Consider the following 21,859-nt stretch of genomic DNA (forward strand, 5'->3'; position numbering starts at 1 on the left):
TTTGTATGTATGTAATGTACTTTTTTATGGAAAAAAAAAATTTGACCTCTGGACTTGTCTTCATGGTGAAAATGGCTACCAAATGCTACTTTTGTGTGAAAATTCTCGATTTTATTTTTTACATTTTTAACTTTATAATGCTATAACTTATTGAAAAGTGTATGGATCAACACAATTTTTTTATGAAAAATAATATTTTTTTATAATTCATTTTTCATTTGACATACTTTATCTTAATCAGGATATTAATAAGGAACTAGCAGATCATGTAGCTTTTGAAATAATACACAATTTTTTTAAAATTAAACACTATCTAAAGATTTGCATCGAAGCGTTTATTTTTGATAGTGATTTTAATCACTATCAGATATCATTATACTTGATCCAACTATGCCACGTCACCACTGTGCCGCGACCCCCCTGTGCTGGGTTTTTTTTATTTATATTTTTATATATTTCTTATAAGAACTTTATATATAAAATATACAATATTATTTTATGTATTTCAATCAAATTTTTCTGAATTTTATATCTGATGTTACTTTATTTTTAATTGCTGATCCACATAATATTTTAATACAGTATATTAAAGAGTTATGCATATTTTTAATATGCTTTTACTGGAAATTTGATGAGCACTTACTTATTGAGCTTTTTGTATAAAGTAATCAGTATGTAAAGAAACGGGTTTCTAATGTTCTCATTATATATTACATATTTTTCCATTAAAAAAAAATTTAACATACCCATAAGACAATAGGGTTGACCATTAAAAATATTTTGTAACAGACAAATGAAAATATATGTATAACAAAGCACAAAAAAAATTTCTGAAATTATCTTTATTTTACAACTAATTGAGTGATTTATGATAAACAGATCACCAATATAATTACTTCAAACTATTTATCTGATGTTTTTTATTCACTCAATCAATAAACAATTTGCATATTAAGATATTTTTACTATATAAGCTAATTTTTAAGATTTTAAATCAAAAGTTTTTTTTTCAAAAGAAAAATTAGAAAAATGTATATTCAGTCAAAATTAGACATAGCAACAGGAGGTATTATTCGTAATAATATAAATTAAATTATGAGCGCAGTGACAAGAGGAGACAGAATAAAAAATGAGTTTGTGAACAAAAATGTGGGAGGAGCTCCTACTGTGGATAAAATGAGTCAAATATAATATATCAAGAGACTCGGATACCATTATTTAATGTAAAATTACTTAGATAAAGTTGTTTCTATAGTAAAATATTTACAAAAAGATGCAATTCTTTCAAAAATAGAATTACATATTTTTTTCCCTTGTACAATGACGAGTTAATGACTTCTTGTTTAAAAACTTTGAGACTGTTCATTCTATACCTTATTCATATAGGTACAAATATAATTTATCTAAACCATAAAAAGCCATTTTTCCATAGGTAAATTTTTCTTGTTATTTCACTTTATTCCCAATTACCTACCAAGTAAGAGTCACACAATAACTATGTCAGATGTCTCATATACTTCAATTTTACTTTTAAATAACAATTAGAAGAAAAAAAAACGTTAAAAATAACACTTTAGCTACATTGTTGTTCGGAGCAATTAAATACCCAAGAAATTCTTTCTTTCTGAGAGAAATGAATTCAAATTTAAAATTAAATTTTAGATAGGAAAAAGAAAATTAAGACGGAACTAAGTAGTAGCTTATAACTCCTAAACATACCTCAGATAACAGAATGGACTTTACTTTAAATATTATAGCCGATTATACAGAATGATAAACAATTATACTATTCACATCTGATAAAAATCAGTCAACTAAATGGGTTTACTATACCCTTTTATAAAAATTACTTTGCTTATCTTCTATTTATATATTTATATAGTATGGATGAACAACAAACAGTTTTATTTTAACCAATCAACACAATTGTAATATCGTTACCAAGTATTAGCACTAACTAAAATATATCTGGTATTTATACTTACATCAGTTTAATTTTATACATATTTAATAAAATGATTCTCTAAAAAATTTATCCGCATGGTTAATTTATATCATACCATGGAAAATCCTTTTTCATTGATCTTTACCTAAATAAATATTTATTAGGAAAATTTTTAATACTCAATGTAACTTGTTTTTCCTTAAAAAGCTTCGACATCAACCAAATTGTTGATACATATAAGTGATTTGTTTGATTATAGAAGATTAATTAATTTAGCGTTTAAGCATCGCTGGTGGCTTTGGTTGTTGACAGTAGATACAACTTTATAGTTGACTTCTAATGTTAGTACGTTTGACGGTTGAAGGACAAAGTTTATTGATTAAAACAGCCAATGCGATAAGCAAACAGCACACCAACCTAAACAAGAAGTGGCATGGTCTTACACATAGGAATATTTAGTAATGTAATGCATGTGTAGTGCTGGTAGAGAGAAGTGTGATGTGGAAGAATAAGGTTAACTAGTGGGTAGGTTAAAATTCAATTAACCCAATTGCGTGTTCTTGTAAATGTGTGTATTTGATACCAGTTTGAATAACCAACCACCACCAACCAGTCGTACTTCTACCACTGTCATAATGCATCAATAATCCACGTAACATTTGAACAACTGCGTATGAAATCACTCATTCGAATGCAATCACAACTCGTACCAATAACTTTATTATACATCCCACTTACATCTATAATAATGTCAATATTCTATTTTGAAAGGGCAATTGCTTAACAGTTAATGCGTTTAAACTAAAAATTATCTAGTACCCTCTAACTATGCTAAGTATAGTATAAATATAAGACGCGTGTTTAAGTTTTTACGGTAGGGAAACCGAAAAAAAAAATGTTTTATCTTATAATAATTTATAAGTTAGGTTTTTCCTGTTCGACCACTTAATAAAAAAAAATGATTAAATTCCAAATTCCGGAGGAATTTCCTCCATAAATGTGTTCCTGAAATAAAATTCAAACGAATATATCTCTACAAGACTTGCCACATAATAATTATGAACAAAAAGTGAAAAATTATCATTCTGTAAATGATCTGTAGAATTAAAAATCATTTTTACTTATTTCTAACGTGAAATCTTTCTTATGGGTTCATTATATTTATATATATATATACATGCATACATTATATTAATGAAATAACTCAACCGCTGATTATTCTCGCACCATCGTTCAGAAGTTACAGTAAGCTCTGAATATGCGACTGCCGCCCACAATTATAATTTACATCACGAGTTCAATTTTGTAGAGTGGTTTCTCGTGAGATTCTTAGTCAGGTGTATTGCGCGAATCTTTAAAATTTTCTGTGGAATGCGAATTAGGTGCCGGTTACAAGGCGCGAGTCTTTCGTTCATACTCTGTGTAGCTTTGAATAAATTAGTAATTTTTACAGGTTAAAATCCACTACACAAAAGATTGAACGCTGTTCATTGTCAATGTATAACACTATGGTATTTTATTATTAAATCTTTCTTATTATTGTTATTATTATTTCTTTTTTTTTTTTTTTGAATCACTCTCTTTGGTTATTTAACTCTAAAAATAAATGCGTTTAAAATTAAAAATATGTGAAGCGCACACGGCGATCCAATCCCATAACGCCCTCCTCTGATCATAATGCTGAATTGAGTTCATTATAAACGACAAGCTCCAATTGAGATACGATGTCATAATAATTTCACGATCTGAAAAACCGAATAATACCGAATCGACTTTTTAACGTTTGTGTAATTATAATAAAATTGATGAGTAAAAAAGAGAAAATAATAAACGCAATAGTCAAAAAGACAGAATAAAATTATAAAAATTGCATTTTAATGATATAAACTTATCAAATTATTAGTAAAACAGAAAGTTCAAAAACTTAATTTGTTTAATATGATAATTTATCCATTTATCGTGTGAACATAATTTTCCTAAGTATAAACTGTGTCACATTTGCACGAGTACGGGTCGATGACCTTAAGGATACCCTGCAGTGTTCCATAATACATTTCAAAAGTACAGTATTAATTAATAACTTAATACCATAGTTATCTTAATTGTAGACATAAAATCTTTTACACAAAGTAACCTCAAAAAAATATGTTATATAAATAATATAAAAGATTAACTTGAAAACGTTTTCTTTTGAGAGATATTGCTTTGTTTTTTAATTTATTCTATTCCTGACGACAATAACCACTAGATTTAAATTCTTATTGGTTATACAATAGTTATACTGTTTTGGGTTTTCATATAATACTTAACTCATTTGTTGTTAGATTTCTAATATACCATTTGCGCAAATAGTAATAATATATAAAATATTGTACTTGTACCTTTTTAAATTTTACACCATCAACTTAAACTGAGATTAAAGTAAAACTCTACAATTATCTCCTCAGTTCTCACGAACATTTATAAAAATTGTTAACATTTATAAATATTCAAAACGATTTGAACGAGTTCTTTGTACTTAAGTATCTAGTTCTTGTGGTGTACCAAACTCCATTGTATTTTTGTTTCAAAGAAAAGCTGGTACTCTGGTGCATAAGGGTGGAAATGCATAGAAAATAAAAGAAAGTATGTGATGAGTGTGCTGAGAAAAAAGCGCAAAAAATACAAAAAAAAAAAAATTAGACCACAACATTAAAGCTTCTTATGTATAATATTTTCACCGCTTTTCTACTGTTATATTACTCACCATATTTGGTTGTTTTTATGTTAGAATTTTTTATGACAAAAGAACCTTTTGTGGAGCTACGTACTTGGTACAGTGAACTAAAAAAACATAAAATAAAGTAAAATTATTAATAAAAGCCATTCGTAAAACTCTTATAATTATTTTTCCTATGTAATCTGAAAATCAACTTTAAACCTATAGTTAATCCTGACAGACAGTTCATTAGCTAGTTAAACAAATAAAGGACACTACGATAATAAACAAGCGTATCATATGATCATTAATAATGATGGTACTGTTATGTATATTTTAAAAATAAAACATTAAACACTGTGACAAGAAAAATCCTACTTCGATAATCTCTGTTTAATGGATTATTATTTTTGCAATTACATTACGAATTAGGTAAAGAATGAAAAAAAATGAATAAAGGCGATACGTCTATTGAGTAATTATAATGATTAAAAGGAAAACGAACTCTGGTAATAGATTTAATATATTCATTATGTGTCGTACGATTCTTGTGAAATTATGTAGACACATTTCCTGCATCATACAGATAAAAAAATATTTTTTAATCTTTTGGAATTTAAATATGAATGAATGACACTTAATAATATAAAAATATTTTTAACCTTGCAAATTCGTATTTTATCTTAGTCTATTTAAAAAATCATAATATTTAACTAAACTGGATTAATTTTAAAATAATTTACATAACTCAAGCTATACTATTTTATTGTCTATATTTGTTAATATTTAAATCGAGTACTAAAAAATATTATTTTTATCTCTAATGTGAAAATAATATTTATACTATATATATAAACATTGTATACAGTTTCTCAAATCTCACTGACAACGCTTATAATTTTTGATACAATTTGCATATAGTTGAAATTTTTTAAAAGTGATTTTTGCCTTTTTATACTACATTTAAATCATATTTTATATTATTTAAAACTAATAAAAAAAATATTAAAAATTGTAATTAATAATTTTTTTTTTACTTTTAAAAGCCATTTTTTTGCCCTCTACTTAAAATTTTTTTTTATAAGTCGATGAAAAGTTTGATCAAGTGACAAGCTTTTTATTAATGTATTGAGTGGGATAAAACAAGGACTATTTTAATAATTATTGAAAAAAATATACGACATGATAATCGTATTAAAAGTTATAAGCGTTGCCAGTTAGATTTGAGATATTTAGTATATATATAAATAATTTCGTTAAAAATATACCTCGGCATATACGTCAATACACTCAATACGTTTGCTATCAAATCTTTTATTTGGAACACAAATTAAATTACATTCGATTTTCGAAGTCCCAACACATTTTTCCATTTCGTCTCTAACAATAATCTTCACACAATAAAATAACGCCACTCACACGTCCGATGTTGGACAAGCTGAAAGCAAAACGTAGTATAAGTCCAAGCAAGGTTAAAGTTTATTCCATTATTGCATTGAAGGGGAATAATAGAGAACGCCAAAAGAATGTAATAATCCAATTTTGTTTGTGTGGTAAAGCTAGCTACTTGGCAATTCATCCAGAGAACAGCTTTAACAACTAAATCCACTTTTTTGGAGAGCCAATATAAAACGAGTTAACCAAACACATATAAATGAGATTTTTATTTATTTATAAATATGAAAGTAGAAGGGTACTTAATATCAATTTAGCGTTATATAATTTCAAATCAAAGTATATTTTTAAATATACGAGTACTCCCATTAATAGTTAGGAACAATTGCGCTTAGACTATTTATTCTGGTCTACATTATTGCTATTAACAGTTTTATTTTCAGTTTAAGTATAAAACATATCTTCTCATAGTATATTTTATTCATTTATGATCAACAATATTAAAGTTGTCTAATAGTAAATTCTAATCCTATTATGGTATACATTTTTTTTTCTAACATAGCCGACTGGCTTCATACATCTTATATTAATTTTATTTATCAAAAGTGTTCACCGAAAAATTGTTGATTCTGTCAAGGACATAATAAAAAAAAATTATTGAAATAAAAAAGTTTTAACAAACTATATTCTGTTTTTAATATCAAACATCTTTGTCTAATAGATATTATATCTAATATAATAGATAATAATAGATATTTAATGAAATGTTTTCTTCCTAGTTTTAATTACCAGAACCTTCGTATATATGCAGCTATGTGTTGTGCCGTATAGTATATAACATATATAAGTGTACATGGTCTAGCGCAAAAAATTAAATAATAATCAATTATTTGTTAGCTACTTTAAGAATAATTCAACAACTAAACATATTTAATAAATCTTTTATAAATTTGAAAATTATTTTTTTCATACTATTTAAATAGCTATTACCATAAAAATTATCCAGGTAGAATTTTCCATTACCTCAATTCTCGAAAATTCCGAAAATTGCTTTGTCAAACCCAACAAATTGATAAATGTCGCTAAATAGTTCCATTATAATAGTATCATTAGAAAATCTAACTTCAAAATCGTAAAATGGTCTTTATTTATTTATAATCAATTTGTTTACATTAACTACTAAAAGTACAAAATAAACGAACTTTTAACAACTAAAATAATGCCCATCACGTATCCAAACAAAAAGATGTGTAATGGGATTTAAAGCCTCCCTTAACATACATTTTTTAGATTTAAATGAAAATAATTAATTGTAAAGATAGTAAAATTTTTATTTAGACCTTCCACAAAAATAAATTTTATTATAATAATATTTTTCCGGAGTAATAATGTAATATCATTATTATTATTATTATTGTGTACATCAATATATTATTAGATTTACAATAAGAAATTAATCTCGTTCGATTTTGCAAGAAATAAATTAAAAAGTTTACATGACATCCGTTTAATTAAATCATTTCCTCTGTTCCGATACAAGGAAAATTAAAAATGCTAAGATCATAAAATAGTGTAAGAACATATTTTCAACAGTACATTCTAAAACCTTAATGACGCAATATCAAACGTTTTCCGCTACAGCCGGAGCTTCCGGATGAATTTCTCAAGATACCGTAACAGAAATTGCACACGAAAATAATCTAAGAATGAAGGAAAGACAAGAGAAACTAAGAAAAAAGGCTAATGTCAAATCTGTTTGTGCGACAAAACTCATTTGCCAATTTTTCGGTTCATTTCCATCTTGTTCAATTTAAAAATTTACAATCTACTGGCCTTAAATCTCATTAATAATACCAAATAGTACGATGTTTTTTTCCTTGTACTTTATGCCATAAAAAATTCCTTTATATTTATTTCCACTAATTTTGAATTAATATTATGTTTAAAAGTTCCAAACGTTATTATAGTGTAAACATTTCATTTATCAACGTGAAAAACTTTTATAGAAAACTGCAAAATGCATCAATTTAATTTAATGTCAAACTTTAGTAGAATTATTAAATTTACATTCTTAACAGAAGTTAATTTAAATTAACAGGTCTTAAAAGATGGGCTTCAGTCAATTTTTTTTATTTTTATTTTATTCGTGAAAATTGTGAACAATTTTCGACCAACCTACTGACAACACTGTCATTTCAATATTTAATTTTACAACCAATACATCATTATTTGAACTTGATAAGTCAGCTATACTAATGGTTAAAAATATTTGATTCTTGTATTTCCTGAAAATTAGCATATTTTAACTTATTTTACTTCTCATGAAACCGTTCAAATGTTTTAATAATTGCTAACAACATGACAATGTGACAATTTTTTCATGTTTCTCTGCAAAGACACATACATCTAAACAGCTTCTTTCGATTCATGCGGAAATAAAACCCGAGACACATAATAAAAACGTTTTGAATCTGCCAACCAAGTTAGCAAGGCAATCCCTAGAAAATCTAACGAATGTTCTCAAGGGAGTAGACCGCTGTAAAGTCAAAAGACATACGTCTAAAAACATAAAACCTTCCTCAATCTCTTGTCTTAGTATTTATTTTAAAAGGAAAAGATGAAAACATATTCAGCTTGGCACAATACCAACACATCACTACACACCAATCTTATCTATATACCCTAATCTTATTTCTCGTTTTGTTTTTTGAACATAGCACGCTTAACAACCTATTAAATTTATGACTGAGTTCCTAGTTCGATAGAAAAAACCTCTACAGTTAAAATAATATCTAGAATAAATGTTTTTTTTAATCTATGCAAAAAATCTTAACTGATAATTTTCATTAAATTTTATTTTAAAACTAGCTATATTAAGGAATTCATGGACAAAAATTTTTCATTGAAATTTATCAATATGCCGATGTAGAACAAAATGATCTACCTACCGGTTAACCTATTAAAAACTATAGTTTTCATTTTAAGCTACCTGCAAAAATTTATCAATTAAGTCAAGGGTGAAAATTTTTATAATTTTATTTATTCATTAATACTAAAATGTTCTCGATGAAAAGAATTATATTAATATTGAAAACTAGACTATAATGTTCATATACGCTATCTATAATATCAGTATATTCAAAGAATTTTTCATGAAATCTTATTTAAGATCAAAAAAATGTCCAAAGAACCTATGTTATTTATAAAATATGACATTATCCTGAATCAATATTAGCCATCAAATGTCAACAAGCAGCAGGCGCTTTTCCGGAACAAGAAAATTTTCTTTTTCAAAAAAACTATCTCAATTTATACATGTTTTACAACGCTTTTGCGCCAATAATTCAAAGAAATCTTATATTGTAGCTAATCTATCGTCTATACAACCCTTTTTTCTTACGTAGCATAAAACTAATTTTTTTTTTTATTTGTTAATTATTTTAGTGCATAATACGTAATTTTCCTACTATAAACATTATTGAAACCCAAACTTGCTGGCCTCTAGAGTAGTACGATTATTAATATTCAATATTATATCACGATAATATATTAGCTTTGTTCAAGAAAGATAATGTTACTTTTTCGCAAGCTAAATCAATTCATCAATACTTCCTTTTAATGTCTTCGACATTAATTTTCAATTTTATGAAACTATTATTCAACAACATCTTTTGTACACAACTTTGAAAATTACTAAGGATCTGTAAACTTCGTTTTACATCAAAATCTTTAACATTATGGTCCACTGACTAACAATGAGCTCGTCAAAAGTTACTAATACCAGTGTAGATATTAAGTTTGATGATCTCGTTATTGTTCACAGATTGTAGCTTTATGTTTGCATAATATGATATAAACCATTGATTTTGTTTCATTTTTACTATCATGACGTTGCTAAAAAAAGTTTACTAAAATATTTTTTCTAAATAAATTAATTTTTTTATAAAATGATTAATCATACGAATACATCAATGGACAATAACTGATAGATTTTTTTCATACGACACATCTCATTCAGTACAATTTGTAGTTTGAAGAATATGTATACTAAATTTATTTTCTATACTATTGAAATATAAACAAGTGTATAATTGTTATTATTGGAAAATATAGTTTTTTTTAACGTACTTTTATTTATTGCATTTTTAATCATTAAAATTTTATCGAAATTTTATACTTTTATCAAGATTTTGATTGTATTTTTTATCATTTATTTCAAAAATTAAACTACCTATATAGAAATGCAAATTGTACAATACAATATTCTTATCACTTTATAATAACATTACGACTCACGATAATATTCAAAAGCCATTAGAAAAAAAAACTATAAATAATTAAAAAAAAAAATTACTTAGTTGTCAATTGTAGTTTACTACTTTTAATCCTATAAGTGTAATTTTTATAAGTTTATTATTTATAATACATTAATATATCTAAAATTTAAAGCTTTAATCCTTTTTTCATCGTTTTTATTTTTTATCGTTTCAAAACTTTCATAAAATCACTTTTCTTGCAAAAAATGATGAGTTCTATTACAGAACTCATCACAAAATAATAAAACCATAAGTTTAGCAATCAGATTATAGATATTTTGAAATTAACTGAAATTAATATCATTTCACTCATCTCAATATCAGACTTAATTTTTTTTTTTATTAATTCAACCTATTTTATATTGTCTAAAAATCAAATATTTTAGAACAAGTTACTAAAATACATTTTTTTTAAATAAATTATTGCATAAATAAACGTATTACACTCCAACAAAGATTAACAAATTTTAACTTTTCTTTAAATGTCATTTCTTTTAAACTAGTATTGTTATAGTAATACTAATTTTAAAAAAATGCATATAATATACTCTATATAAGAAGATATATAAAGTGATTCTTAAAATGTTCGCTCTATTTTTCATAAAATAAAAACTTTTTTTTTTCTGGCTTTTGTTTGTTACATATTTTCATTTATCTGTTACAAAATATTTTTTATGTTCATCCCTTGTGTTTCATAGAGGTGTTAACTTACATTTTTAAATAAAAACACACACACATTTAACTAGCTTAAAAAAAAAATGATCTAATTAAGAAAATAACTAGTCGATAACTTTTCAGAAGTAATTAACATTTTTATACCTAAACGGGAGGAGAAGTGCCAATATATATCTAGTGATACAAGGTGCAGCATCCACTCCTTACCTCCTGTCAATACTTTAAATTATCAATAACTTCCAAAAATTGTTATCGATCAGTCATTTTTTTAATTACATTATTTTCTTTTTTATAAATTAGTTAAATATGTATGTTTGTATTTCATAAATAAAGTTAACACCTCTATAAAATATAAAGAATGAACATGAAAGAATATTATCTTAAAAGAAATCAACTGACGAGTATTAAAAGAATCACCTTGTATGCCATTTCCTCCATTATCAAGTTAATTTCTAATTTAAAGATTGTCAATTCATACTACATTATGAATAATTAGCTGTAAAATATATGTATAAAAAATGCTTATCATTCTATAATATATTATCTAACTTAGTATGACTGGCATTATAACTTCTATTATGTTATAAAATTTTTTTTTAATTTTAATAGTTAATGCATTAAATCATTAATAGTAACTAGTTCATCAATTTTACAATTTATATTATTTTTGACACCTTTTAACCAGAACAGAGAAAGAGACAGGATTTTAATAGTGTTGTCAGATATTTCAGTAATATTTAGATCTTATAATAAAGATACTATGAATATTCTTAATTTAAGGGTTCTAAAATTTTTGTGAAGAAATATAAGACTTTTGTTTATTAATATATAACAATCATTGAAATAATATCTTAAATGAATTTTTAGCAACACTTTAGGATGCTTTGGAGCGTTAATTTATAATTGGATTATTTTATATTCATTATATAATTTAAAAATAAAAATGTTTCATTTGGAATATGTATTTCTCATGTACAAAAATACATTACATCAAGCAGAAATAGAGTTATTTGTAGAAATAATTTATTTTTAATACAGATCAGCAACGTATATGCTCCTGAAACAGAGTGTCACAATAAAAAATAGTATCTAAAAAATAGTAACTATTGTTTTACTTTAATATTTATATTAATAAAACAATCATTTAGTTTGCAGTTAGCATGCTAACAACCATCGTGATAATATAAATAATATTTTAAAATAAAAACAAGAATAACTCACCAAATTTTAACCAACGATTAATAACAGGTATTTCAATTGAGCCATTTTAGTTTCGATGCGAAGTTGAGAAGGTATTTTTTATTTATAGTAATTTACGATATTAAACAACATATATTTACTTAGTTATTTTTATGTCATTTATGTTATTTAATATACTTGGTACTAATTCAGAAATAAAATAAATATCAATTTATTTATATAAACAACAATCGTATTTTATTTATTATTTAACAACATAATTTTGATATCATTTTATTTTTAAAAAAAATCAATTTAATTATGTTTAATTTATTTATTGTTGCAATATTAGTTTACTAGAGATCAATAAATATTGTGGTTGTTTAATTTTAGATAAATGAATTGAAATTGATTCATCATTATTCCAATTAAAATTATCCAATATATGTACAAATTTGATTCACATTAAAATAAAAAAAGGTAGCACAGTGATGTCGCAGCACAATGTGGACGTGACATAGTTAGGACAAGCATAAATGAAATATGACACTGATTAAAATTACTATCATAAGAGTTGTTTCGATGCAAATCTGTAGATAGTGTTTAATTTTAAGAAATTAATAGACTATTCCAAAAGCAAAATGTTAAATTATTATTTTAAATAAAAAAAAAAAAATTATTTTAAAAGTAACATCAACTCTTATTTCCTTAATTAAATTTTAATTGTTGATTATTCGATTTATAAAAATAAATACTAATTATAATAATTAAATTTAGTATGTAATTGATTATAAATAGTTTAACAATCTACTTTTTATGGAGAAATTATAAAGTAATTGTATTTTTCTGACAAAGTTGTATAAAAATTAAAGTGTTTGATGCAAAAATAAAAAAAATTTTTTTTTAATTATGAATAAATACACTGGTATACTAGGATCTTTATCAGAGTCAAAAATATATATTTCTAAACCCATTTTGGCGTCGCTTTTAAATCTGCAATTAAATTTTGCTAGTACTTTTTTTTTTTTTTTGAGATTATTATTAATTAAAGAAAACGAATTTTTACTTATAAAAAATAATTAAAAACAAAAAAAATTATTTTCAAATTATTATTTATTTTTATTTTTAATATGCTAAAAATAAACAAATCAAAATGTCATTTTTGACCTATTTTTGGTATTTCAAAGTTTATTTTTATAAAATCTAATAATAAAAAAAAGTTGAACTTTTTATCATTACTTTTTAGTTTTACTTTTAAGTTTTAGATTGATATCATTAATGTTATGAGAATTAAAAAAATGTTATTGTTAAGATTAATATACTGTCATTTTTTTGGAATGACATATAGTAAAATGTTACCAAATAATTGGAATATTTTAGATTGATATTAAACCATAGTCGAGATATTGATATATAACAAAGTAAAATTTTTTAATTTTGTAGTTAAAACCTGCTATTTTATCAAATCTAATTCGACAATAAATACTTAAAATCAATAGAAATGAATAATTTTAATCATCTGTATGGAAAATGTAGGCTAAGTAAATTTTTAATTAATAAAGTGGATATTATTTCAATTTTTGAGGGTAATATCTTCAACTAGATACGAATTTTAATCACTTGACGTATCGTTGAATAAAATTGGTCAAGTTGATAAAAATTAATAACAGACCACATAGTAAAATTATTTTAATATGAATAAGAAATTTCTTCTCACTAGAGGATACTACAATAATGAGGTCACTGATATTAATTAGTTATTCAATCTAAATAATATAAAAATAAAACTAATTTTTATTTTTTTTCCAACACGAAAAAATTCCAAAAAGATCATCTTCAATGGGTAGGGTTCGAACCTCATACATCGAGCATGAAAAATATAATTTTTATTGACACGACATCGTACATCACACTTGCTGATAAATAAAGGACAATTTAAGATAGTTCAAAATTTCAAAGCTGTTTTTTTCGACTTAAAGAAAAAAAAAAAATTAAAAATAAATTTAACTTTAATTCAAGAATAGTAAATATTAATATAATTTTTATGAAAATCAGTGTACTCTTCTTATAACATATTTTAAAATATATAGATTAAATTAAATACGGTTTTTAAATTAATGGAATACGGTAGCTATTTTCAACATGAATACAAGTCAAGAGGTCAATTTCTTTTTCATTAAATAAAATCTATTAAAATACCTTTAATTCGAGTATTTAGTATTTAGTAATTTTAGAGTATTTAGTAAGTAAGGAAACAAGTTTCTATTGTTCTAATTGTTTGTAACAACTGACTTGTTTCCTTACTTACTAAGCACCTTGTATATAAAGTGTCAGTATTTTTGTAAAATTTTCAAAAGTTGATTTTTTATGAAAAATTTGCCATTTTGAATCTCCTCTGTGGGTAGATATAAGAACTGATTATCAAACAATAAATATCAAATGATATATAAATACCTAAGTTATCTATAAATAATAAATTTGTTTCCAATAATCAATTTTCCAAAAAATTATGGCTCTTTTAAGTAAAAAATTTTAGAAAATGACCGATTTTTAAAATTGTATTAATAATTTTTTTTCCTTTTATGGACGACGAGAGAAATTTTTACAATTTTTGAGGATAATGTGTTCTACTAAATACGATTTGTAAACTTTTGACGTATCGTTAAAACAACAATTATGGTACAATTTTAACTATTTACAGTACTATTTAGTAATTTTTAAAAGTAAAATTATTAAATTTAATATTGAACTAATTAATAGACTTAATGTAAATAGACACTTTTTTTTAATTAATTATAAATAAATTGTAATTTTATAATTGGCCAAAAGCAAATCAATAAATTTATTGCATTGGCTGAAATAATATTTTACTATTGTATGCAACTATGATTTTTTACATTAAATTTTCATACATTATATTTATGTTTATTTTGCAAACTTTTGTATTGAACCTTAGAAACTAAATGCATATAAATAAATAGTCAAATCACAAATTACTATAGTTTGTGTTGAAAGTTTAAGTTACTTATATTACTTACATAATATAATAATCATGATGAATTTTTTGTATGCAATTATATTTTTTCTTTATACAGTTGTATTTATTATAGTAGTAGTATTAGGAAAATTAAATGAATTGCCTATTTGATTTTCCATCGTGAAATAGACGAAAGTTACACAAGATATAATAGCTATGCCAACAAGGAATATCGTTAACTTAATAGTACCAAAAATTCAGAGAAGTATCTGAGTGATAACAGAATCGTTGTGACTGATAAACAAAATACTGAGCGTTCAGTTAGTTTTATTTGCGCTGTTATGGCTTATTTTCGAGAACTGTTTCAGAAACATAGTAAAAAACTTTGTCAAACCGACTTCTAATGACCAAATAAAAATGAAAAACATACCATACATAATGACCAATGTATTCAAGTTGACCACGCTACATTTGAAGCTCTCTTAGAAAAAGACATTGCACAACAAATATGATGGTCAAACAGCTGGAAGTGATGTATGAAACTTTAAGACGTCACCGTTACTTGATTATAAGGTAGAACATTTTGACATAGAGAAATCTCGTCAGCTGTTTGTGAGCTCATCGGAAACGAGGACGTCTCTTGAAAACTTTGATGAATTCTTTAACGATTTCAGTGATGTTTTTTCTATTAACATTGTAAATGATTATGGAAAAACAAACAACGTATATTATTGTTTTACAATCATAACATTTAAACGTCGTATTTCGGTTGCCAGAATGCTGCTCAAAGAAGAATGTTATCTTCCAAATGGAAATTTGGTATTTGTTAATACATCCTTGGATCATATAAATTTACATAAGTTAAAATAAAATTGCTCAAGTTGTTTGCTCAATTAAGAATTCTACTGAAAACTTTCATCGCTCAGTTCATCTTTTGAATCTATAACAAATATGTCGGATCACACATTTAAAAAGTTTCAAGCAGAATATACATCTAACTATGGTGCTCTAAAAATCAATGTTTTGAGATTGATTAACTCTGTTAATGAATATAGTAATAAACTATTTGTTTATCCCATTAATAGAGATAGGACAGCTGATTTATTAGAAGAGGTTTTTTACAGCTTCGGTCAGATTACTTCTCCTATATTTATAGACTATCAGTTATCATATGCTGTAGTAACTTACAAATATAGTGAGTCAGTTATCGCAGTGTTACTAAATAAAAGTTATTGGCTTGAAAACGGACAGCAAGTATTTGTCGGCAGATCATTTTCGCCGTTGACCGAGTTCCTCATGCAGTCAGATGATACAAACGACAATGAAACCGATTCTACTGCTAATTCTTTAGTTTGTATTCCTACGAATAATTGTAACACTGGTGATTCTACGCCTGAAATGGAATGGTTGGTAGACTGTATCGCTGAAGTGGATAACACTTGTTTATTAAATTAATAATGATACTACGGCCGACTTTATGAGATATTCCGTAACTTTGGAAAAATTATTTCTCCTATATTTATATATCGTTGACTCTCTTGTGCTACTATAACTTACAGATGTAGCGAGCTTGTTAGCGAAGCGTTAAAAAACAGTTTGTATTGCTCGGAAATTATAAGTTTGTATACGACGGTAAATCATATGTTGCCAATATAAAGATGACCTTTTAATGTGATCTTTTGAGAAAACAGATATTTGCTAGGCTTCAGATATAATTAAAAAAACTTTTATCATCTAATTTAACGTTACTTTTAACGCAATTTTAAGTTTAAAAATGAGTTACAATTTTTAACACCTTTAATTTCTCTTTTATACAATAATTTTAAAAAATAACAATGTTAAATTTTTTTTTTTATTGTTATAACTTTATTTTTCGTTATTAATTATAAGTATAATGGAGGAATAAAAATTATTTATGTCACTTATATGTATACTTTTTATTTTTGTAGAATAAACTACATTAATAGATTACAAATAATAGTGAGTTGTGATTATTTTAATAGCCATCCAATAATATTGTTGAAATATGATTACTACAACTAAAATCAAAAGTTGTAATTGTCAAAACAAAAATTTCAGGAAATCTAAATTAATACTTGTTTATTTCTAAACATTATTTTTAAAGTATAAATTTTAACAACTATTTTTATATGGAAAATACAAAACTCTGGAGCAAATTTGATGATTATTGAATCCAAAATGAGATACGATGTGTCAATTTTTAATTTTTAGTAATATTTATAGTGAGAATTGCGTACATCACTGCAAATGTAATTGATTTTATTGAAAACACTTCTGTGGTATTAGCGGAAAATGTAAGAATAACTGTTGTATGAACATAATTTATGCTAATTAAAATTTAAAGAAAAGCACTCAACAATAATTATATTGCCTTATTATTGTAGCATTACTCAACTAAAATTAAATACTTAATAAGAAAAACATAAAGCTATTGATCAACACTGATTTAATATGTAATTAAGTGGAAATATTAAGACATGATTATTTCATTCTTGTAAATTAAAAAGTAATACATATTTCTTTGAAATTTTAATGTTGCTTAATAATATGTCAATATTTTTACTTAGAAATAACTTTGTGATAACTTTGAGTTATAAATTCAATAGTTGATTATATTACTAAATTATTTTGTCAAATAAATGATATTTTATTCGCTGATTTTTGTAACATAACACTAAAAATATCCATTTTAACTCGGCACTGAAACTAATGTAATGTCAAGGAAAAATGATTGATAAAATTCAGTTTTTTATCTTATATTAAATGATAATACTTCATGACACATTTGGTATGGTACTGAAAGATAAACATGTAAATGTTATGAATTGAAAGTAATGTTGACATATGACTGATTTTTAAGATGGTTAAGTTGAAGTGCGGAAACATCACGTTATATTTAATAATCGAAAGAACTTCGCAGAGGAAAAGTAAAAGCAACACGTTACTAAAATTCGCAGTTCTACTTTATACTATTTTTCTTATAAAATAATATAGGTATTCTCTGTTTAGCGTTAAGAAATAGTTGAATTATTTGTCATATCAAATAGAGAAAATGTGGAAACATGATACAAATAAAGTCAAGAAAAATGGAAAAGAGAAAATATTTTTGAAGATTTGTGTTAAACGATAGACAATCATGATTGATAAGGGTTAGTCTTTACGTTCTGAAGGTGAACGGAACAAATAGTCGAGACCCTGGCGAATGTCCATAAAGCTAATGAAGGCTGAATGATAACGGAGCAATATGGTGAAAGAGCGGGTAAGAGTGCATTTTATATTCCGACCATTAGTTACATAACTCTCTGTCTGGAACACATGGAGAGGGGTGAGGAGAAATCCGACTCAAAAGCTATTGCGTTATTTTTCTTCGTAAACAAATTTCCTATAGCAACTCTTATTTGGATACGTCGACGTTTTTTATTTTATTATCATTTTTTACCGTTGTCAGTCACTATTTTTCTTTATTATTATTATTATACGCTATGAATATTATGGATGATCTTTCTATGAAATCTATATCTAAGCTTTATTAAAATTCTGAAATAAATTAATTATAGAGAACACGTTTTCTATTCAATATTATTAGATAATTACTAAATGCACATACTATTACTGTTACTTATTATTGCACAAAAACTAAATATTATTATTTGGCAATGGTTAAAAACAATAAAATTTGTATAACATTAAAAGTACATCATTATTTTTAAAATGGAGTACCTCGTTAAAACGAAAAAGATATTTGCTGTTTTCTTTATTTTTATATTCTTGACAATTTCATGCTATCAGATTTTATTACATGTCATTTTGCACCCAATCCAAAGCTTTAGTATAATAAAAGACCATTTTTGACATTCCTATGTAATTTCAAATGTAAATTTTTATTGAAAATGTAATTGAAAAACATCTAAACGAAAAACTCAAATGAACTTAACAATAGGTAACGGGTAATTTAAGTTATTACAGAGTAGATTAATATTTCTACTCAAGTGGTCAAATGATGTGATATCTAAAAATAATTTCAATATTTGACCATAGTTTTTTAAAAGTATTTTATGATTATTGTAAAAATAGATATTATTGTTTTCTTTTTAAAAAATGATGAACTATATTAAACTACAAATACTTTTAAAGAATCTTTTAAAAATTAATTTCTTATCCACGTTTGTATTAAATAATTTTATGTTAAACGAAGAATAATATTAATGAATTTTATATTACTAGGCAACTGTCAGGTTTTTTTACTTTACAAACAACTAAACAGTTGGTTTACTTTTTCTATTGCTAATGTTTTTAAACTATGCATATTTTCACACCATAACATACTACAATTTATGAAAATGTTATATATTTTTTTTTAAAGAAAAAATTATAAATTTTTATTATTGAATATACCAATAGAGTTCCACCGAGGTATTTTTTAATAATGTGAGACACAAGCGATCAAAATTTCAATTATCTACATCTAATGTTAAGTAAATAAAATATTTTGATAGAGCACGATTTTTTGTTTTTACTCCTTTCAGCTTAATAAAAAAACAGTTTTACGTTTGAATCATCTTGAGTGGTAATTTATTCGTATACATTATCCTATACGTGATTATTCGTTGGTTTATGCGTATGTTATAGGAATAGATAAATGATACAAAAAAAAACATCAGCAGTAAATTCGTGAAAAATGTTAAAGAGACACGCTATTCAATTTCCTGGAGTAAAACAGATTTTTTATTACCCCCAGTCATTTGTTTAATAAATTATACATTACAAAATCCTACTGAGCAAGATAAGCTCTCGTAGAATAGATCAATATCTTCTACGCTCGAAGTAAAGTTCGACATTATTATTCATCAACTACCGCTGGTCCATTTAAGACATAAACTAAATATGAAAATCTTCAATCGTTTCACATTAAAAATACATACCTGCAGAATTTGATTTTAAGAAGTACCTACACTGAATTCATAACTTTATTGTGGTACTACTATTAATTTAAAATGCTCGATTATATTTTCGAAGAATTCGAATTCCCAAGCCCAGTATCCTCCAGTCACTTCAAAATATAGTGGGTTGTGAATTTTTAATATCAGACGGACTATGTTAGGGAAACAGTGATGCCGTATAACATTTATCTCTGACATTATTTAGCACTCAGTTGCAACATAACATATATAAACAAAATTTTTAAAGTATTCATAATATTCATATTTCATATGAGTGGTTTAAAATAAAATGAAAACCAGCATGCGGTTTTTAATATTATATTTTTTTTCAACGATAAATTGTTTAAATTTTTTGTGGTAGCGAACCAATGCTAATTTATGTTAATGTGTACTATGTTTGGAATCGCTCAACTAAAAAAAATCCTAAATGACCAATAATTTGACTAGAGAAAAATTCAACGCGTTAAAACGTTTTTATGATAAAATGTTTTCAGGAATTTTGATCATTAATACACTTCATTTAACATAATCGACGAGTAAATGAACACGTATAAATGTTGTGGTCTGTGTGAAATTTAATAACATCGTTTAATTCAGTGCTCTCCAAAACATAATTCATAATTACAGACGCACTTCATAATGTAAAACCGTGATAAGAGAAATCTTCACCGGATTGGTTGAGTTGGTGGCGTCAATGATCAGACCGGCTGCTTCGAATCCCTACGGCTTTTACGGTATATTGTTTTTAATTAAACCTAAAGGTCTTGAGGCGTACATGCAAGCAGAGTTTATGGAAAACATCGCTCGCGGGCTCATAAAGAAACGTGTCCCGCAATCGTAAAAACCCGACCAGCCCTCACAACCCACCCGAACTTTCCTACTGAAAACGTTGCGAGGGTGTACCCAGAGAGGCTATCGTAAACATCTCCAGCGATCTTCTATATTCTGTTTCGCTTGCGTAATGCGTGTCCAACACTAGGTAATAGGAACATGATAATAAAATTCCAAACAAACCATATACCGGTCGTGGTATTTATAGTAAGCAAACCGATGACATGTGATAACATAAAATAAAATACAGTTTTAATTGAAATTAGTACAATTTTAGAAATATAAATCAAATTATTAAGTAAAATCAAAACCACTGCTTCTGCTACAATCGCGTGAGCAGCGGGTGCAACGTTCCTACTGAAGAACTCTTTCGTGATGTTTACGGGACCCCAAAACAATTGCTCTTTTTAGAATTTTTCCCTTTACTTTTAATCCATAGGAAATATCAGTCTGAAAATTTATTAAATTAATAGTAATATTTTTGTTAACTGTTTATTATGATTATTTTCTATTCACGGAAGATTAAAGCTGGTTGGGTTGATATATTTTCATTTTTTTTTTTTTTTTTTGAAATTTGGTTTTGTGCTTTATAAATAATTCAATAAATATATAGATTTTTAATGGTCATGTAATAAGATTATATGTCACATAATCGATTGTATAAATAAAATTGTTATACAGGGAGTAATAAATATTTAATTATGTGTGGTGAACTTAAAAATTTGCAACCGGATTTAATGTAACGTTATATTTTTCATTTAAGAAGTAATGCAACGAATTCCATACAATTATGTTTGAAACACTATTACTTTGATGATAACTGTTTATGCATTTTTATTTTTTACAGAATATACATTTTAAAAATAATTGTATAAATAATTT

The sequence above is a fragment of the Daktulosphaira vitifoliae genome, unplaced genomic scaffold, assembly GCF_025091365.1.
Source record: "Daktulosphaira vitifoliae isolate Bord-2020 unplaced genomic scaffold, ASM2509136v1 Scaffold_1, whole genome shotgun sequence".
Lineage (NCBI taxonomy): Eukaryota > Metazoa > Arthropoda > Insecta > Hemiptera > Phylloxeridae > Daktulosphaira > Daktulosphaira vitifoliae.